This window comes from Bos grunniens, chromosome 28, assembly GCF_055505025.1.
Source record: "Bos grunniens cultivar Pamir isolate PY7600 chromosome 28, Bosgru_T2T1.0, whole genome shotgun sequence".
NCBI classification, from domain to species: Eukaryota; Metazoa; Chordata; class Mammalia; order Artiodactyla; family Bovidae; genus Bos; species Bos grunniens.
The window spans coordinates 6273388-6296770 of record NC_141192.1 but is presented as its reverse complement, the minus strand read 5'-3'; positions in this window follow the sequence as shown (position 1 = coordinate 6296770).

Sequence of the window (23383 nt, the reverse complement as noted above, 5' to 3'; positions counted from 1 at the left end):
AAAGAATCACTTCACAGTTGAAAGTACTTGCCTGAAAAGACTCACAGTAGGGCTTTGGGTCTATGCCTCACCTAGTGTCATAAGGATACAAAGATCAGAGTGAGACAAGGAGAAACAGAGTCATCATTCTTACTCTTAAATGGGTGAACACTCCTGCTGAACTCCCAGGCTATTGATCCTCTACATGGGCACTGAAGAAGTTTCGTGAAGTCCTTTTCCAGGGAAATTTTGAGATTCCTTGTTATGCAAAGAATGTAGCCCCAAGCCAAGAATACTGTCCAGGCTACTTAGAATTCAAGCCTTTCTATTATCAGCTAATGTTGTTTTAAAATTCAAAACCATTTTTCTAGCCTCTGCTCTTCTCCAGTCTCCTTCTGCTTCCTCTGATGCTGTGTCCCCCAAATACTTGCTTGTTCCTGACTGTGTCCTTCAGGCTTCGAGCCTCTAATCATTGTTCATGTGGTTCTCACTGCTTGAAAGGTCCTATGTATTTCTTGAAATTTCTTGAAACTTTATTCCATTTCTTAAAATTGCCATTCCTTCAGAGACCAGGTTTTACAGTAAAACTGTCTTTTATGCCTCCCAGGAGAATAAAAGACATCAAGTCTTTTATTGTCATAAATCTCTGCAACAAGCCTTTATTATCCCCCTTCTTATGGTTTGCTTTTGACTCTACTGAGCCTTTCTCACTAGATCAGGAGCTTCTGGAGGGCAGGGGCAATATGTAATTTTGTATCCTGCAATGCAGATCACAGTGTCAGTCCTGAACATAATAATTCAATACATGTCTTGGGGTGGTAACCACAACCTACTACCTGGCTCTTGTCAGACATCTTCCTAGACTGAAGCTGAGAAGGTGGTGAGAAAGATAATGGGCTTTAGATTTAGAAAGGCTCTGCAATCCTGGTGCAAGCTCTTACTGGTTTCATGCTACTTATTTCTCAGAGCCCTCAATTTCCTCCTGTGTTGGAGCAGGATTATAAATATGTGATGAGAGAGAATGCTAGAATCTAGTGTCTGAATACTGAATCCCTGTCCTGATGTGTCCCTCCACATGGGGGAACGATGTATGCATGGAGTGTTGCGGGAGACACAGTTTTGTTTTAGAGGCTCTAGCTCCAGATGCTCACATGGTTCCTACTCCCCTGACCTGATTGGCCCTTATGTTGACTAAACAGGGTGGCTGTTATCTCATTTCAAGATCAGCATGTAAAGGCATTCTTCAGAGGCTCATTGCATAGACATCTTTCTCTAAATCTCCCTACTGGTGACCCTTCACTCTCCCAAGAAAGGGGCAGAGGGTAGCCACGGGTCCCATCATAGATACTGGATGCAGAAGATAAGACCCCCCACCCTTAACAAGAAAAGGAGAGTGTTCTGCAGCCAGATTCTGTTTAGGATCTTCTCAGTTTTCCCAGAAAAGTTCCTAACCCCTGCCCACACCAGCCTGTTTGACTAACTGTATGACATTTTGTTTTCTACCAGTTTCAAAGCTTCCCTTTTTTGGTGAGGTAGTAGCTGTCTATGTGTTTGGGGGATAAATCAATTGTTAAAACAATATCATCATAACCTAGGTTAGGCAGATATAGAGTGGAAAACAACAAAATAAAAAGAAAGAATGTACTGAAATTGGTGTCAGGTTTTGCCTCTTATCAACCGTAGCACATTGTAGGTTCAACTATAAAATAGAGCCAAGACTATCTACCACCTAGGGGAGGTATGAGCATCAAGTAAGACAGTGTGTGAAGCTTCTGTCACAGTAATTGGTAGGAAATAGGTGCTTGCTAAACACTGGCACCTTTCTTTTCTTCTTTGAAAGTTAACCCAACAAAACATTTCCTTTTTGGCCACAAGTTGTCGGTTGCTTACAAGGGAAGACTAGGAAGTCAGGACCAGAGTCTCACGCTAATTTTTTATCACTTTTTGTAATCAAAAGGAAGAACACTATCAACAGCGAATTCAAAATTTTCTATAGAAGTTAATTTTTTATAACCCCATGGAGACTTCCTAGCCTTCTTAGTACCTGCCTGTTGGAAAGCTCAAGTCTCGCAGATTAAACCTGGTAGTACCTGCTCTGAGTTGGTCAGGTCATAGCAGCTGATTTTTGTCTTATGGAAATTTGTGAACATTGTTGATCCAGAAGGAATGAGCTTCAGCAATTTGTCACGAATTGTCATGACCTGACTTAGCTACCATCAGACCCAATGTACTGTTACTTGGAATCATAGAACCCAAGTGACCTGCTCCTGGTGGCTGTCTCCCAGACCCCTCCCAGCCATTGTTACTGGAGCAGGGTATCTCCTCCTCTGGTAGCTGGTCTTGAAGCAGAGTTGAAGAAAGCATTCTGCCCAAGGAGAGCACCTTCTCTTAGTTTTAAAAATATGTGTTAGGTAACCCTGAACTTCCCTGGTGGCTCAGTGATAAAGAATCCTGCTGCCAATACAGGAGACATGGATTTGATCCCTGGGTTGGGAAGATCCCCTGAAGAAGGGAATGGCAACTCACTCCAGTATTCTTGCCTGGGAAATTCCATGGACAGAGGAGTCTGGTGGGCTACACTCTATGGGTCACAAAAGAGACATGACTTAGTGACTATACAATTAGGTAACCACAGTTTTTCTCAACATGCTCTTGGGAAACAGGAATAATGGGGCAAAGTCAGCAGATTTTTCATTAAATCCAGGAATCCAAACTAAAATCCTTTCATGCCTACACGCTGACCCCAAGAAAAAGAAATGATGGGAGGCTAGCTTGGGCAATTCTCCTTATAAGAGAACCAGTCCTTATCAAAAGCATAAGTTGGGGATCTATCCACTATAGCTGTAAATCTGAAATCACAGATGTGTGCTCATGGCCCAGGTCCTGAACTTCTCTGTACCTCACTTGACCATCTGTGAAATGGAAATAACAATACCACCTAATTTAGCTGTGATAAAGATTAAAACAGTGCATGTAAAATGTGAGTGGAGAGTTTGAGACTAACTCAGTAAATGCTGCAAATTACTTAAGAGTGAGGACCTCCTTGAGTTGGAAATTACTAATGACAGGAACCCAAATGAATTTGAATGGGATTGACTTATCCTAGAGAAAGGGAGTAATAGTTTACCTGGGGCAAATGTTAATTAAGTAGGGAGAAAATTGAAAAATTTCCCTTCCTCTTTAAGCTATAGAAAAGCTTTATTTGTTATAGTTCTCAACTTTCTATCTCAAATGAGATGTTGGACCAGTCATAGCCAGGAATGGATTGATTTTGCTGATCTGATTCCCAGGCTCGTATTTCGTTATCAATTCATTCCTTTTGCTGTCTCTGACCTCCCTCACCATGATGGATGATGAACTCACCAAGACAGGGAGCCAGTTCACTCGACCCCAGATAAATGCAGAACTTTCCCTCAGCGGAGCCACTTAAATGGTGTACTGACCTCATGAAACTGCTGCATACCGATGGCCCCACTCTTTTTCCTCTGGCTATGTTTTATTCCTGTCACACTGTGTTATGCCCTGCAGGCGCACAGAGAGCCATGGGTCATTATCAGTCACATACTGTCTCAGCCGTATTTATCTGTATTCTTGTTTGTCTCCACATGCAATACCACATGAACACACAGATAAAATGCACATACAGACATCCACACAAGCATACATAGACTAAGTCAGAAACACTCAGGTAAATATAAATACAGGCAAGGAGCCACATTTAATCTCTAGGAGAAACAGTACTTGAAAAACCCTTACCCATGCCTGTTCTAACATATATGCACACAAACATCACGTGTACACCCTTTGATCTTGTGACTAGTCTCTGAAAGTAGAGGGTATAGCAAGTACAGCTCTTCTTCCTCTAGTTACATTCTTTTTATTAAGAGCTTTCTATACTATAGATCCCTCCATCAGCAGGACAATTCCATATCCTATTACAATCTGCCAAGAGAAATAGATAAATCTATTAGCCCGCTCTTTGCTTGTTTCATCATTGTGACAGCCTCTCATGGATTCACATCCATCAGGCTCCCACACCACCTGACAGCCAAGTCTCCACCACCAAGCTGCAGGTTAATCGCTCTTTAATCTCTATTTAATTGCTCATTAATAATTCCAATACTGCTTTCTTCTGTTAATTGATTAAAAACCGGTTTCAGTGGAAGTGCATAATGAAATTCGGTTGCAACCAACAACAAGGAGTTTTCTTGTCATCAAGATAATCAAGAAGGAATAGTGACCAAAACACTCCCTGCTTCATTTGCAGATTTTTAGAATGTTAGAGCTGGCAGCGCCTTTGGGATTCAACTGTATCAGTGTTTCCCAAATTGTGGCCCACGAGTGATTAGACAGTTTTCTAGGGAAAACAATGATTAAATAAGTCTGGCAGGCAAGGTACACAAATCTTTCTCACACTGTGGAGTTTTAAAGCAGTGTTAGCACATTAGAAGCTCTAACAGTCCAGTTTGAGAAACCTATTTATACTGCTCACTTGATCTTCACCCCTCTTATTTGATAATAAAATCATATTGATATTTAACACCATTTCAGTTTTATATTGTTGTATAATAAATCACCCCCAAATGTCGTGGCTTAAAAAACAATGATGGATTAATTTTTGCAATTCTGTGCATTTCCTGTGTTGGGAACTATAAGATGATCTGGCAATTGGTGCTACCTGAAGTATCTCACTTCTACTCCTCCTCCCAAAAATCTTCCTTCCAAGATGGTTTCAGGACAAACAACAGAAACTGTAAGACTTCTTAAGCCTTGAAAGTTAAATAACATTATTTCTTCTGCATCATGTTAAAGCAAGTAACAAGGCCAGGCTAGATTCCAGGGACACATAAAGTAACGTCCACTATCGATGGAAGAAGGCTTCCCTGGTGGCTCAGTGATAAAGAATCCTGCCAGTGTAGGAGACGTGGATTCGATCACCATAAGCCACTAAACAGTTTTTTGAAGACAGTTTAGGAAATGCTAATGTAGAACACATTCTACGTTTTCTGATACTGAGACTCACATATGTGGCGTGAATTGCCCAAAAGCACATACTTAGTAATCGCAGAGATGAGATTAGAATCTAGGCCTCAAACCGAGTCTTCTATCTTCACCATTGTGTTTCTAAAAGATTCTAGGCTGATATGAATGATTTGAGTGACACCCAGATGCTTACCCCCTGGATTTTAGGAGTCCTGAGACCTGGGTTCGATTTGTGGGTTGGGAAGATCCCCTGGAGAAGGGAATGGTTACCCACTCCAGTATTCTTCCCTGGAGAATTCCATGGACAGAGAAGCCTGGAGAGCTACAGTCCATAGGGTCACAAAGCGTGGGACATGACGGACTGACAGACACTGTCTTTTTTTTAGACCTTGATCCTGCCAGGTCACCCAGACTTGCCAGCTCACGAAAGTGAAAGTCGCTCAGTCATGTCCGTCTCTTTGCGACCTCATGGACTACATAGTCCATGGAATTTTCCAGGCTAGAATACTGGAGTGGGTAGCCTTTCCCTTCTCCAGGGGATCTTCCCAACCCAGAGATCAAACCCAGGTCTCCTGCCTTGCAAGCAGATTCTTTACCAGCTGAGCCACAAGGGAAGCCCACCAGATCATGAATAACTCAGTAAACCAGAGACTAAGTACCCTATTTCTTTGTTCCAGGAATAATGGGCTCTGGAAATAGCCAAACATGAAGATTCTGGTATGAGCTACATGAACTATGTCTCAAAAACATCTTGTTTGATAAATAATCCCCTCCATTTTTATGGACCTAATTTTTAACCATATTTTCTAGATATCCATTGAGTCCTGAACATTTATAATGCGCACATAGATCTTCACCTAATCTCCCGTGTCTCTTAAGCCACAAGTCAGCGCAACCCTTTGACATCTCATATATGAATTTACATAATGCTCCTCTGATGTGGCAACTTAGCCCAAAGAAGCTTAGCCTTACATGCTATTACAATGCTTACAAGCAAATCCTGAAATAATTCTTGCACAGAATCGTACTGAACCGGTCAAGATAAGTGTGAAAACTTATCCCAGTTTTTATGTCTGCAAATTCAGCTCAAGCCTTCTCTATTTATTTATCAGTATGGCCCCTTAACTTTGCATACTCTGCAAGATTTTATTGAGTCTACTGACAATTTATCTGTTACTTGAATATATAATGCCTAAGTTCAGTCTATCTATCTATCTACCTATCTCTCTCACCTTTTTATTTATTTGCCACGCATTTCCATTTACTCAATTTTATTTTATTATAATGCCAGTACTATAACTCTTGGATTTTAAGCTATCTGATGAAGGGACCACTTTTTGCAAACACCCCAGATAAAATCTGCTACCTCAATGCCTGGGGAATACTTGATGGTGATAACTTGTTCAATATTCAGTATCTCCATGACACTGGCTTCTAGTAACATTGCTTAAACATTTTGCATGAACTTAGCTTTAAATACTTCAACTTTCTTTGCTCAGGAAAGCTAATGAAAGAGAAACATTAAAATGAGGGCTAATGACTGGAGAGAAAAGTTATGTAGCACACTTGACAGACAATATGTGAGACTTTAGCTTCATCTTCCTTCTGTAACACATTTATTATGATCGGAACACAACCTTTTCCAGGATGTCACTTTCAGCTGATGTGTCACAGCATGAAAGAGTCTGAAGATTACATCTACTTCCCATTCTTAGCTCATCACGAGGCGGGAGGAACAGAAGGCCAAAGGATATTGTTACTGTGATTTATGCATGAGGAACAGGGGTGGTGGTAAGTCCCTATCCAACTCTTAAACCTAAAACTACCTGGAAACTACATAGGAGAAGGAAATAAGAAAGCCAGGCTATATTATAAACACAGCCAGTATCAAATAAACTCTGAAAGATTTATCTGGCAGTGCTGTTGAAATGCAGCTCAAGCCTTTATTTGTTTATCTGTTTTTTGTGCTAAGGCTGAGGCTGGAAGAAGCAGAAAAGCAAATACCCCATGTGGTGTCTATTCGAGAACTATAGTGAGGCAGGTTAACTGGTGAAGTTCATGTGTCAAGGAGAAAATCTCCCTTCAGCCACTTCAGATCTTGAGAGGTGCCAATCTTCCTGGGCCCTGAGATGAAAGTCCTCTGAGTGTGAAACTCGGTCTAGTTGGCAGGAGAGAGCAGCAAATGACATTTTGGAGACTGGCCTAATCTGATGAACAGTTAAATCACATTCCCTTGAAATTTGCCTTTCCAAACATTGTCTATGCTCGAGTCCAGATGAAAAGTCAAACTGTGAAAATGTATTGGTTGAGAAATGAAATGACCTCTAACATGAATTAAGGGAACCCCTCTCTTCACTGTGTAACCTTTCCAGAATTCTGCTGGTGTCACCCGAAACCTTTTTCTCCTCTGAACTACCTGCCCTCATATTCACCCACTCTACTTCCTACCTGACTTTCTATTTACTGACTTATTGGTGTTACACATTTGGTGCTATTTCTGTTTCAGGGCTAACCAGGTTAATGTGTAAAGCACTGTGACCTGCTTGTAATCCTCTTGTGTTCGATAAGTCAGAGGCAAATGTGGAAGTAAACCGGTGAGGAGATTCTAAAGGAGACAGCAAAGTTACTGCAACCTCATAACAAGGATACATTCATTTCATGGGAGATTGGGACCAGTGAAATTCTGTGAAAATGCCAGGTTTTATGGAATCAGATGTGAATTGCATCAGAATTGCATGTGAATATACAATTATTTCAAAATAAAAAAAGTTTAATTAGGAAAATCCAGGAGAAAAAAAGAATTTTTATATAAAGCAATCTGCATTTAGAAGACATTAGAAAAATGCACAAAAAGTAAGAGTAAATTTAAAATAAAAATTTTATTATACTGCTATGCTTTGAATGTATAACTTTCCAGACATTTTTCTATATAACTGTAAATATGAATATATGTATTTTCTTTCAAATGGGATCATGCCATGTACAGCTTTTATAAACTACTTTTACAAATTAAATGTATGTGGTAAATATATATTTTATGCCTCTAAATATACTTTTATAATGTTTATTTTTATGATTGCATAATTTCATAGGATGGCTGTACCATCAGTTACCCATAAATGTTCTTTTATTAGAAGTTGGGCTATTTTTGATTTTTATGTATAATCTTATAGCAAACATCCTTTTCCATAAGTGATTGTTTAATATTTTCTGTGTTAATGAATATAATATGTTAAGGTGTTTAAGAAATACTGCTTACTTTGTGATTCCAGTGAATGCCTCAGGTCAGGCTTGGTATTTAATAATTACATGTTTAATGAATTAATGAGTAAGATGTTGCCAAATTGTTCTCCAAAATGGTTGTATTAATTTAAAATTCTTGTTTTCCTAAATTTGGGCATTATCATTTGAAAGATTCTAGCTTATTTAAGGAAATCATTTTATTATTAAAATCTACCTGTTTTTTTTTTAACTAATTCACTGGAATACTTTTTCAAATAGCCCATATGTGTTTTCTATTTTACGAGTGTAGAGTTTGTGAATTTTGCTACTGCTTCCCTTGGACAGTTTGCATTTTATATTCAGTAGCTCTTTATGTAATACTACCATTATGCCTTTTAATTCAATATTATAAATATTTCCCAGTTTATATTTTGCTTTTTAATGTTTTCTACTCACATGCATTGTATATATTGAACAGTACTTACCGAGTAGCATACTTAAGAAATAATTCTTAGGAGTATGCCTTTACTTTGTTTTGACTGCTTACTTGTGTATATTCCTTCAATCCAAGACCTTTTTGTAGCATCTTCCACAATGATAAATATCTTTCTCTTTGAATGCAACTAGATGGAGTATTAAACACAAAACTTTCTTTCTAAATTGTAATATTACTGTTTTAAAATCTGAGTTTAGAATTATAGATAATATACTCCTTAATGTTCTATAGATAATAGTCCTTCCAAATGTAACTAGTAGCAGAAAGATCAAGGTGTCCACTGGGATTTTGTTTACTCTCAGGGAGGCTGTCATCAAATTCAGTTGATAGTCAAAATCTGAATCTTTATAAAAAAGTGAAAGTGAAGTCTCTCAGTCGTGTCCGACTCTTTGCGACCCCATGGATTGCAGCCCACCAGGCTCCTCCTAAAAAGGGATGCAGACTACCTTCAAAAACATTCACAACAATCAAGGTCCTGCAAGGACATGCCTTTCTTCCACAATGGGCAGGTGAGTGTTTATGTAGGAGAATGTCCTCCTCTTAAGAGTTTTCTGTTTCTCTCTCTCCATATATATATATATAGTTGTTGTTGTTTAGTTGCTAAGTCATATTCACCTCTTTGCAACCCCATGGACTTCAGACTTCTAGGCTCCTCTGCCCATGGAATTTCCCAGGCAAGAATAGTGGAATGGGTTTCCATTTCCTTTTCCAGGGGATCTTCCCAATCCAGGGATTGAACCCATGTCTCCTACATTGGCAGGCATGTTCTTTACCACTGAACCACCAGGGAAGCCATATACATATATATATATATATATATATATATATATATATATATATAAAATCTCCAAAAATTATAATGCCATTCTCCATTAATTCCTATAAATTAAGACTTGAATAATTATTACATATTATACAAAAAACATAGATTATTGCATAGCTGTATTATGAAATAGATGACTAGTGTGTAGATTAGAAGGTTGGAAGCCAGGGGCCTCACAAAATTAAGCCATTTTTATTAGGTCACACATCTCAGAAAGTAGAAACATGGAACAGATCCCAGATCTTCTGGCTCTAAGGAACTGCACCCAACAGACACAACAATTCTATTTGCATGGTGTCTGGTACATGCTGGTAGGTGCTTAAAATATATTGTTGAGTAAATGAATAAATGTCTCGAAGTCTTTGGGTTGTGACCTGATTACCTCATTCTTTTCTCCTTTGTTGTGATCTACTGTGTCAGCCTAGGTACTCAATTTTTCTCGTGACAAAATCCTTCAGTCACCTTTTACCCCCTTGGGGACTTTCTGTAGTTTCTCCATCAAGCTCTTTACTAGACTTGCCAGGGAGCAAATGTTTTTATTGGAACGGCATGAAATGTGACATTACTCATAGATTGTGGCAGAAAATTAGTGATAGTGAAAACCAGCTCAGCACAGCTGGGCAAGATTGCAGCTCCTCCCTGGGAGCAGTAAGCTGAGGGACTGCGGGGAGCCATAATGGTCTAATGATGGCTAATGGTGAGGAAAAGATGGACCCGAGACCCATAAATCAATCTGAACACCAGGATGGCTAATGAAATGCTCAGGAGACGCTTGAGTTCATCTGAGCATTGTTCAAGGGTGTTTGTCTCTTCCTGGACCATACTCTTTGTTACATAAGGAAAAAGTCTAACAATTTGTAGTTTACGGAAAGTCTCAGAAAACTGAGATATTTGCACATCAGAAAATAAATGAGGAATTATGAGGCCCACCTTCACTTCCAAAGCTCCAACTCCATAATTCTTTGATTGCTTAGGGTTTATTCCACATTTTAAGTATCTGTCAAAATCAAGGATGGCTCCAGCTTTTAGCTTTGCTTATTTTGTGTTGATATGCAATGAACAAGGAGGCAGAAGGTTTAAGATAACAAGAGACTAAAATTTAATCAAAGGCTTATGTGATTGCCTTTTCATTCTCCAGTCCAGTCAGAGATATTAACCCTTCTGATATCACAGCATTGGTTTCAGTCCTCCCAATTCGTGGAAGGTTCTTTTGTTTCAAATAGTCACCTTTTAGGAAAGATCAAAATAGAAAGTTTGACTATAACCGCAGAAAGCTGCAAAGGTGGAATTTGTCCAACCCTTTAAATAGTTTTCCTGTGAAGCAGAAATGAATGGCAACAGTGATACACAATAAAAACTCATGACTCACTTGAGGCAGCTTCAGAGGCAGCCCCTTCTTTCTGTCCTTTCATAGAAGTGTTCAACAAGGAGTTGGCACAGCTTGTACGCAGACCTTTCTAATGTGGACTTTGCAAGCATGACATGTTATGTTTGCAGAAATGATATAGAACATCTTCTGGAAAAATGCACACATATCTTAAGATGACTTACTTGACGATAATGCTAAACAGTGCCAATGTATTATTTCTATTTTTTTCCAAAAGAAGGTTTTTTCCTCTTTTGGGGAGAAATGTATGGTGAGAATCAGAAAGCTTTGGATAGCTGACACATTTTCCCAAGGGACTCCTGGAAGGTGCCCACATGTGACATTATAACAACTACGTTTTTAGGAATGAAGATGGTGCTGAGATGTGCATGAAAGACTCCACTAAAGCCTTCCCTGTGATCTCTGTGCTGATACAAGTCTTTTATGCGGTGTGGTTCCCTGTGTCTTAGAGGAAGATACCAAATGCATGAGCTGTTCCAGAGACTGGAATAGAAACTGAAGACTGGGACAATTCTATGCCTCTCCAGCTGCTAGAGTAATCTGGTTTTCAGACAGAGGCATTTGACATCGTTTCTCTGTCTTCAACACACGCCCAAACACCCATTCTCTCATAATTCACTTCATGGGAGGGTGGAAATAAGTTGTAGCCATCGGTGTTAAGACCAGAGGAAGAACAGGGTCATGATCCACAGAAAAGGGCCATGATTTACCATAGAAACAAAGCAGGGAAGAAAAGCAAAGTCATAGCAGAAAGGAAAATAAGGCATTTGTTTTGACAAAACTCCATTCTCCCAGCAATAATAGGTCAGGGGACCGTCCCTGATGCTTCTGGCAAAGTTGCTCCAGAGATGACCTTTTCATCCCTCCCAACCCTGGCTTCTGCACTTCAACTCAGAATCATATTCTGCTACATCAGCTGGTTTTGTTGTGACCCTTTTTCATGCCCAACCATTCAGCCTAAAACCTACCAAGAATATAATACTAGTCTGACTGACCATGCATTTTCCTTCAAACCAAATGAAGCAATGGTTTATCTTCATCCTGAGATTTTATTTATTTTCTGTCTTACTACTTACAGATTCACTCCCTTATTACCAGAGATAAAAGTAGAAGAGAACTGAAAAAGAAAGGAGATGAGATTTTTCATTCTAGATCTCCAACTTTTGACTCTACAGTGTCTCAGGAAGAGAGCCTCTGACGAAGCTAGAAAACATTGCTTTGGCCCAGATCTGGGGAGAGGACTTTCAAGGGCAAATAATTCCTCTGTTGATTAGGACTGAAATGAGTGTTTCCCATCTCCTCCTCCAGTCTGTGTCTACCTGGAAAGTTCAACAGATATTTGGCCTTCTTGCTTGTCATTCACTCATTGAAGGGTCAGAGTTAGAAAACATATTATGATTTGCACCATGATCTAAATGCAGATGCTGATTACTTAGGATATTTGAGTATAACATATATGTGGGAGGACTGGCCTACCATGCTGAGATTGAAATGGAGTGTGGATCTGGAGAGATGCTTGCTGGATCTATTGATGTATACACTTCCCCTCACAGAGGGCTAGGGTTTTACTAGAAGGAACCCAAAGACTTTCTCTGAAACTTGGATGCAATCAAAGAGTGAGAACTGAACAGGCAAATTTTCAAATAATAAAAAAAAGTCTTACCTTTGGCATTTACCTTAGGTTTCTGGTTACTTATCCATATTCAAATGACCAAATAGAAGGTGTCAAAAGAATAATATGCTTGCCTTCTTCTCCCAAGTAATAAGTTCCTTCTTTGTGTTATCTACTTACAAAGAAATAACTACATAATATTTCTATCAAAGTGAGGTTGTCATGTTCTAACAAGTGCTGGGACCATAAGCCCAATATAGTCAGAATCTTTTATCCTACCTGAAGTTCCACTCCTCGGTGACCTGGGCCTTGCTCTGAGAAATGTCTGACAAAACTAACTAATCTCTGGAGGTCATAAATAAAGACATTGCTGCTTGCTGAGACACATACCTCCTTCCTGGAGTAGCTGGGAACTGGTGATAACAAACCACAATGACCCTGAGCTTAGAAAAGGATTTGAATTTTTTTATGATTATATATTTTGCAATTTTGGCAGTTTTGAAAGTAAGACTGTGTCAAAGGGTAATATGCTCAAGGACAGTCAGTGTTAGATCAATATTAATTAAATAGGCTTATTCTTATTTAACAAAGCATTGGAGTGTGGAGGAAGGGATCTGCTGTGACCATTTTCTTTAATTTTCTTTTGCCATCTGTCAGGTAAAGTAAGACCTCCAAATCCCATACATCAGCATTTTAAAAATATAGCCAATTTTCAGCTTAGGTTACTTACCTAATGATGTGTTTACTATGTCTCAGTTATGATTTACTAGAGATAAAGCTGTATTATTAAGCAGAAAGGAGGAGCACCTATAAAGACAATAGAAGTTTTGAAGCAAGAAAAAAAGTGAGGTTATTTTTGATTAAATCAGAAACCCCAAAGGATGTCACAGTACATAGAATTGAGATAACAAGTACTGTCTTACCAAGAAACATATAGGAGAAATCATTTTTGATTTATTATAATATTATGGAAATATGACTGAATTATGGAAATATGGCTGAATAGTCTTTGTCTATCCATTTCATTATCTATTAAGGACTGTGGTCATCACTCCATACTTATCATATAAAGCACATAAAGGAGAAAGAAAGTTCCATGAAAAGTAAAAAACCCATTTTGTCAATTAGCTGTATTAGTTCACAAGTGTAGATATCCTAACGGAATGGTTGGTAGGACCTGATCGTCACTGCGTTTTTAATTGATGTTTATTGGAGTGCAGTTGCTCTACAAGGTTGTGTTAGTTTCTGCTGCCCAGCAAGGTGAGTCAGCCATGCCCTTTGGGATGTCCTTCCCATTCAGGCCACCGCAGCGCATCAGGCAGAGTTCCCCGTCTTTACAGTAGGTTCTCACTAGTTATCTGTTTCACACACAGTATCAGTAGCGTATATGTGTCAATCCCAATCTCCCGATTCTCCTCACCCCTCCCCTTTCCCCTGTGGTATCCATGCATTTTGTTCTTATATTCGTTGTCTCTATTCCTGCCCTGCAAATAGGATCATCTATGCCATTTTCCTAGATTCCACATATATGGAATATGCAATATTTGTTTATCTCTTTCTGACTTACTTGACTCTATATGCCACTGTCTAGGTCCTCCAGGGTCTCTACAATGACCCGATTTTGTTCCTTTTTATGGCTGAGTAATAATCCATTGAATGGCACTTCTGATCAAGATGTTGCTAAAAGCTGGGCAGAGTGATGAGGGCAAATCTTGAGCGTGCTGAGAACAAAACCCATTGTGAGCATGGTTGGTCCTTTCGGCAACCACGGAACTCTAAAATATTAGTCTGAGCTTTTTACAGATAAAGTGTATCCAATTAGAACTATCCCTGTGGCACTACCCAGGGAGAGTACTGACTTGGATCCTCTTGTCTCAGTTGAAAATGTTGGACTCTCTTATTTCAGGGCCTGACTTCCTGTCTCCTTTAACCTTGTGCTCCCAGGATCAAATGCATGCCGATTTTGAACTCCACTGTATAAATTTAGAAAATTACCCATGTTGGGACTAGTCCAGGAACTGTTTTTTATGTCCTGGCTCCTATAACCATGGCAAGGAGCAATATGATATAATTGTTACTATCAGTGACATTGTAATCTGACAGGAGGTAATCTGAAAATTAAGCAAATGACTATATACACTTTGAGGTGGGAAGAATGTATTGTGCCTCAGAGGGAAGATTGTTCTACCTAGGCATGGAAAGAAGAATGAAAACAGTGACTTAAACATTCTTTCCAGATACAGGGTTTAAGTCACTACTGAGTTAGTCTTAAAATTGAATAAATACTGAGATAAAGGTGTCCTTGTCAAAGCATTAATTTCCACACCTGAGAAATGTTTCTATAGATGTGTCAACTTTTGACATGGACCCAACCAATGACTTCCTGAGAGTGGTTTTTTAGCAACAAAAGGCATGGTGCATTGCTTTGAAAAAGGTTGGAATATGTACCTTTATGCCACCACCCTCCAATCCTTACACTAAGCTACAAAGAGTTTCTAGCACAGAGTTTGAGGTATTTAGATTCTGATGAGTGTATTCTTTCACTTATAGAGATTATTTTCTCTTATTTTAACCTAAAATAACTCATTTAACTGATCAAGGATAGTGGTCTGTTTTGGAGAGCACCAACATCCTATGCTAAATTTTATCAGTTCTCAGTTTAGAACCAACATTTACTGATCTTATTGAAACCAATATACGTGATAAAAGAGCATAATTTCTACCATATGTGTATTTAGTTCTAGCACTGCGTTTTAAGGAGCTCTAGTTGCAAAGGAATTTTGCTTCAGGACAATGAATGAACCACAGCATAAGATTCTATGGGATTTCCTGCCTAAAATTTTTGGAAAATTGAAAGGCTTTATCTTCCCCTTTTTGAAGATAAGACAGGAAAATAACTTAAAATGCTTATGAAAACTTTTTTCTTATGTCATGCCTTCAACATGAAATGCTTTATAACTATAAACAGATAAGAGAGCCAAGAAGCTGAGGATTTTCTGGCTATTTGAGTATCTCATTGGCATTTTTACTGCCATTAAGAAAGAATTTCAGATTTAGCAAGAACCCAGAGAAATGCAGTTGCTTGTATTATGGAATGGTATGATCATGAGAAACTGTATTTTGTACCAACACAACCTCCATTAGTTAGATAGTATCATAGATGTTGTTCTCATTAAAGGGCCTGGAGATACTAAAGAGACACAGATTCTCAAGCCATGATGGGAATTCCTTTTATCATATGACCTTGTGCTATGGACTTACTTGTGTTTCCTCAAAACTCATATGTTAAAATTCTAACCCCCAATATGACTGTATTTTGAGAAAAGGCTTTTAGGATGTAATTACAGTTAAGTGAGTCATAAATTGGGATCTTAGTCTGATAGGATTGGTGGCCCTAGAAGAAGAGCAGGAGATGAGTCTTTCTCTTTTCATGTGAACACACTGAGAAAAGGCCATGTGAGCACACAGCAGGAAGGTGGCATCTGCAAGCCAAGAAGAGAACCTTCACCAGAACCCTACTATGTTGGCACCCAGTCTTGGACTTCCAACCTGCAGAACTGTGAGGAAATAGATTTCTGTTGTTTACATCACCCAGTCGGTAGTATTTTGTGATGCCAGCCTGATCTGGCTAACATACCTTGCCTTAATTATGCCTTAAAAGCATAAATCCCTTTTGAGGAAATACATTTATACCTAAATTTGATCATTTGAGTAATCACTAATCCAATTTCATGGCATAAATTGCCCTTTTTGAAGCAGTACACACCTGTAACCTACAGTAGCCCTGGCAGATTTGTCTTTCTCCTTCATGGAATTTACAATAGCTCAAGTGCGTTAAACTTATGACTGACTACTTACTGTCCATGAATAACCATCGAGAGACCAACCAAAGCTTCAGACAGTCTAGCATCCTAGCATCCTTACAAGTCTCAGGTAATTGATAAATAGTGTAAAAGTGAGCAATAGGAAAGCATCTTTGGTTGATGCTTGGCAGCTTTTCATGTAAAATATTGGATGGAAAAACCTCTCTTTCTAGAAAATAGTTTGCATCGGGTTGTGAAAACATATCACACCACCTGACAAATACATGATTTTAGTGGGTAGAAGAATCCATTTGGGAAAATATGGCATCACTCTGAAACTTTTTAGAATGCAGTGCATATTAAAACTAAATAAAAGCAAATATTTTCATAAGTAGTAGAGCAACTTAAATCCTGAAAGACTTTTAAATCACAGTGGAAGTTAACCCTTTATCAAATATGTGATTTGCAAATTATTTTCTCCCATTTTATAGTTTGCTTTTTCATTTTATTGATTGTTTCCTATGCTGTGCAGAATCCTTTTAGTTTGATGGAGTCCAATTTGCTTTTTTTTTTTTTTTACCATTTCTTTTGCTGTCCAATTAAAATTATTATTACCAAGACTGATGTCAAAGATCTTACCCTTATGTTTTTTGGTAGAAGTTTTATGGTTTCAGGTCATATGTTCAAGTTTTCAATCCATTTTAACTTGGTTATTGTGTGTGGTATAAGATATGGGTCCAATATCATCCTTTTGCACGTGGCTGTCTAGTTTTCTCAACACCAGTTATTGAAGAAACTATTCTTTTCCTACTGTATATTCTTGGTATTGTATGATTGGGATTGTTTCTGGGCTCTCTCTTCTGTTCCATTGATCTATTACGCCAATACCATACTGCCTTTATATAAGCGGTTTACACAAAATATGTAAAGAACTCATACAACTCAATAGCAAAAAAAAAAACCGCTTCTGATCAAAAAACAGGCAGACGAACTGCATTGATATTGACATTTCCCGAAGAAGAATACAAATGGCAACAGGTGCATGAAAAAGGTGATCAACATCATTAATAATCACAGAAATGCAAATCAAAGCCACAATGAAATATCATTGTTAGAATGGCTGTTATTAAAAAGATAAGTGAGGTAAGTATTGGCACAGATATGAAACAAAAGGACTCTTGGTGTATATGTACATTTGTTCAGCCTCTATGAAAAACAGTATGACATTCCTCAAAAAAATTAAAAATAGAACTACCATATGATCCAGCAATACCAATTCTGGGTATATAACTGAAGGAAATGAAAATAAGATATTAGAGAAATATCTGCACTTCCATGTTTGGATGTATTATTCAAAAGAGCCAAGATATGGAAACCAAAGTGTCTATTAATGAATGAATGGATAATGATGTGATGTGTGCTTATATATATATATATAAGTCTAAATATTGTTTAACCATGAGAAAGAAGGAAATTGAGGGCACTATGCTGAATGAGATAAGCCAGACAGAGAAAGTACAGTATATGATTTATATGCGGAACCTGAAAAAATTTTAAATGTCAAACTCATAGAAACAGATGATTTAAAAGTGGTTTCCAGGGGTTGGTGGGGGTGGTAATAGAGGATGGGAAACATTTATGAGATTTTAACTATAAAATGACATGAGGTCGAGGGTCTGATATAAAACATGGTGATTATAGTTGATAACACTGTATTGCATAATTGAAATTTGCTAAGAGAGTGGAACTTAAATATTTTCACACACAAAAAAGTCAAATATGTGAGGTGTATATGCATTAATTTCAATGAACTAGATGAGGAAAATCCTTTCACAATAGACACATAAATCAAAATCACCACAATTTACACTTAAAATATCTTACAGTTTTGTCAATTATACCTCAATAAAACAAAAATAAAATTAATTAATTCTTAAAAATGGCAATGAAGGAAGAAGATGGTCCAAGGTTATTTGATTTAAAGTATTTGATCTGATGATTTATGGTTGAAGAAGTTTCTGGCTTATAAACTGAGGGTAAAACTCAATTTATAAAACAGAGATTTTAGTTTAATCTAAAGCTCTGAGATAAATATACCTATCTAGTACTACTAAGAATCTTAAACATAAACCATACTAATTGTCTCTAAATTTACATTTTTAATTATGTCCAGGAGATGCCCTGGATATGAAAAGAACTCAGTTAAGGAGGCACAAATTCAGATGATGGTGCCACATGCTGCTGTTGCTGCTGCTGCTGCTAAGTCGCTTCAGTCATGTCCGACTCTGTGCGAGCCCATAAACGGCGGCCCACCAGGCTCCCCCATCCATGGGATTCTCCAGGCAAGAACACTGGAGTGGGTTGCCATTTCCTTCTCCAGTGCAAGAAAGTGAAAAGTGAAAGTGAAGTAGCTCAGTCATATCCGACTCTTAGCAACCCCATGGACTGCAGCCTACCAGGCTCCTCCATCCATGGGATTTTCCAGGCAAGAGTACTGGAGTGGGGTGCCATTGCCTTCTCTGATATTAATGTATAGTTTTGTATATATGTTAATTCCAAATTCCTAATTTTCCCCCCTCTTTGGTAACCTTATGTTTGTTTTCTATACCTGTGGGTCTATTTCTTTCTTTATCCAGTTATTTAAATAAGAAACTTGCAATCTTAAAGTCTCAATCTCCACAGACATCAGTACCTAAATCTTTTCGATTCCACATCTCAAATAGTTTTCAGATCACTCTCTACGTTTCATCTACCGTTTACAACCTAACTCTAGACTACCGTGATCTCTTGTCCTACAATCATCTCCTTACTACTTCTGTCCATCTCCTTACTATCTATGTCTGCTCTTGCCTCTCCACTCCACTTGCCTCTCCACTTGCCTCTCCACTCTCCACTTAAATCTGAGCCAGAAAGGTAGTTTGACTGACTAGATTGCTCCAATGCTGAAGACCTTTTAATGTACTCTCAAGATGCATTTCAAAATTCTTAACAGAAGTTACTAGGCTCAGAATACCTCACTAGCATCATTCTAAGTCACTTAATATTTTTTGCTGGGATTCAGTCACACTGGCTTTGATAATGAGGGACTTGAAAGGGCTTCAAAAGTATAGCTAGATTATTAGATTAATTAAAACCAGTTATTAGATGAATTAAAATGAAAGAATGCAGAAACTGTTTCAGGAAAAGCATAGACAGCGTTGATTCAGAGAGTCCAGGCCTGGCTTTCTATGAGAATGAGACTCATTAGAGAGAGGCAAGAGAAAGTAGATCTTAAATAGTCTCACCACATAAACACATGAAGATAATTTTGAAGTGATGTTAATTAGCTTGATTGTGATGATATTTCACAATGCATATGTGTATCAAACCTTCAGCTTGTATATCTTATATAAATATATGCAGGTTTTCTTTGTCAGTTATACCTCACTAAAGCTGGAACAAAGACAAAAGTAGTTAAAACAGTTAGAAAATAAGATTAATAATTAATGCATGGAACTTGGGAAAACTTTCAGAAAAAGTGTAGGGGACCTAATTTCCTAAGCTTTGATAGCAGGGAAACAAGCACTAATGTCACAAACTTAAATATTAAATAAATAATCACTTCAGCTTCATTTTTTTCCAAAATATTATTTCTTAAACCAAAAAGAAGATTTTTATAAAATCATACTCTGTTAGTGAAGAAGTAGTTGTTTGAAGTTTGGCAAGCTCAAGGAAATAGCAACCCACTCCAGTACCCTTGCCTGGAAAATCTCATGGACGAGGAGCCTGGTGGGCTGCAGTCCATGGGGTGGCAACGAGTCGGGCACGACTGAGCGACTAACACTTGATTTCACATTAGCATATCTTTTCCTATTAACTTCAAGTGAAAAAGAAAGTCTCCGTCTATATCCGTTAATGCAAATAGACATCTGGAATGATCAGAAACTAACATTAATAATGGTTTCATGAAATGTAAGTGTGGTCAGCTCTTATAGAAGGAATGGAAATGGAGAGAAGACAGCTTTTTCTTTTCATTCTCTAGTTTCTATACTCTTTGAATGTTCTTATATTTGTACTGTGTGAATATTTGTCAGCAAGGGTTATCTGAGCAGGAGCTCATAGCCAACTTTTTGTTTTTATCTTTGTATGATTTGCCATATTTGTGTACATTAATCAGTCATATATGAATGTGAATACTTTTTGAAAGAGATGTAAATATAGAATATAATTTAAAATAAAAGTAATAAATCAAAAATTAAATAATACAATAAATATCCAAAGGTTTAAAATAAAAGGTTGACAGACTAACACAGGTCTTACATAGAGAGAATGAGTGAAGGAACATTCAATATATTTTAGGAATGTAGGAATTTGAAATCTCTTTTAAGTTACTCATATACAAATGAATACAATGATCAAAGTACAGAAATATATAATGTCAAAATAACATGTGAAAGCAGATGTATAATTAAAATATATTAAAATTCAAATGGAATAAGGGCAAAGAAAACAAAACAAGACCAAAACTCTAAGGATTAGAAGCTTTATAAAAGAAAGAGTTAAGGTAAGCTAAAACAAGTAAAAGGAAAAATGTTTACACAAAGAGTACATTGCATATTTACACAAAGAGAAAAATATATTTCCTTAAAATAAAATAGAAAAGTGTTAAGAAATGAAAAATTACTATTAAATGCAAAGAAAAGACTAGATCAATAGGGAACATACTAATAAAATATGATAAGAGTACTAAAATTATAAAATGACATGGAAGAGAATGATTAGATAAAATCTAAAAAAGAAAATATAAAGAAATAGTCCAAGATTACATTTTTATTGATTGCTAAAGTTAGCTAAATGGAAACAAGATCCCCAAATTCCCAAAATGTTTGGATAATACATATACTAGCTGTTTGCTTTTCATACTGATAATAAATGAAAGCAAATTCAATTGGAACACTTTCTTCTGTGCCTCAGTCATTCCAAAATACAACGAAACAGAAAGTATGTATAAGGGAGAAAATTTTAAAGCAAAAACACAAACAACAACAAAAATCAATGATTATTTCTATGCTAATTCTGGAAGTCCTGATTCAGGTTATAACAATCCTCTCACCAGAGCAGAAAAAAAGGAAACATGCATAAGAAAAATAAAACAATATTTTAAAAGTCAGTAATATGGTGAAGTGTTTTAAAATGCAAAAGATTCAATCACAAAGGAAATGAGATAATGACAGAAACATGAAAAATAAGTTAAATTACTAGAAATCAAATAATGGTAAACAATAAACACTTAAAATTAAACAGGCAACAGGTGGTTGAAAGCAGAAGATTAAATGAGGCAGCTGGACAACGTCCAAATTCTAACAGTTTCCTAGTATGAAAATAACAAGACAAAGAATGTGTTATTTTATTTTCCCTTTATTTCTGTTAAGGTTAATGGAAACCATGGATATGGACTCTAGGGATTAGGGGGGCGAGGAGAGAGCTTAGTTTCTCGCAATAAGAAAGGGGTTTGGAAGAACAGAGAAGATCAGAGCCTGAGGCCCAAAGCTGCGTGGGAATTCTAGTTGCTAGGTTCGGTGTTCCAATAACAGGCATCTTAAACACTAGCAGTCACAGAAATATTTGCGGGGAGAACAGATGTATCTACTGTTAGGTGTTATTAAATTGCGTATTTTGTGGTGTGATGTGAAAGCCACTTGTCTTTATCTCGAACAGACACATGCACGTGTGTACACAGACACACATGTGGACACTAACGATTTGGATAACACGTTTGTCTGGAAACACCCACTGAGCACCCAGTGCGCACTGAACCTTCACCTCAGTGCTGAGCATAGTGATCGTGACTCTGCCCATTCCACATATCAAGAACAGTGAGTCACAGGGAGGTTAAGTAATGTGCCCAGTCTGATAGAGTTAGAGAGTGGCAGAACCATACTGCAAAACTATGCAATTTGTGCCACACTCTCTACTCTGTCAAAATAGCCCTTGCTTGGGGATGCTTAAAACCAGAGGCTTCCTGTGGGAAACCACTCATATCAAGCTTATAATTAAGAATTTGAAGCTCCCTCTGTCTTCCTTTGGGATCCCTGCATGGCTCAGTGGTAAAGAATCTGCCTGCCAAGCAGGATATGTAGGTTTGATCCCTGGATTGGGAATATCCCATGAAAAAGGAAATGACAACCCACTCCAGTATTCTTGCCTGGAAAATCCCATGGACAGAGGAACCTGGCAGGCTACAGTCCATGGGGTCACCAAGGGTCAGACACAGCTGAGCACGCATGCATAGCATAGCATAGCGTTGAGAAATTTATCACATTTCTTTCTGACAGAGCAGTAAGATATTTACCCCAGAAGTTGAAATTTCGGATATAATCATTAACAGAAAAATTGGAAAGATGAGAAAGATTGGAAACTGAGGTCCCTTGTGTGCTAAGGACTAAATAGTGATGCTGTTTTTGTTAGAACAGACAAGAGTCAAGAGCCCATGAGATATACCATGATGAATCGTGAAATGGCTTTGTTTCAGTAAATAGTTCTTTCCCACCATGGTCTAAGTAGAGTTGTCTGAGTTAGATAATTTCATTAAACATATAATAGAGAACTATGAAATATTTGGAGCTAAGAGGAGGGAGAAATACAATGTTTTAATTACATGTGAAGATTTAAAAAAAAAATTATTTTAATGGTCCTGTGATGTAACTATATCTGTAGGATACGTTCACAGGCACCAGAAAGAAGGCACCATTCTTTTGTCCATTTTTCTTACTCTTTTCACTTCTGTGTTACTTTGGGATTGATATTTAGAAAAGAAATCAGAAGTACTTTGCCAGAAAATCTGTGTCAATAAAATCTGTGTCAATAAACACATGAAGAAGCTGGAAGGTGGGTGATTAAGGAGGAAAGTGAAAAGGGATAAACAGCCATGGGCTGAGTTCAGGGAGGGCTCTTGGGAGCATGAAACGGTTGCTGCTCTGGACTAGCTCTGGGATTTCTGGGATAGAAGACTCTGGGTTCATCAGAGGCACTGCTACGAAGGATTAATATTACTTGCTTTCCTTTTTGTGTTCTTTTGAGAGATGCAGAGGAGAATTTG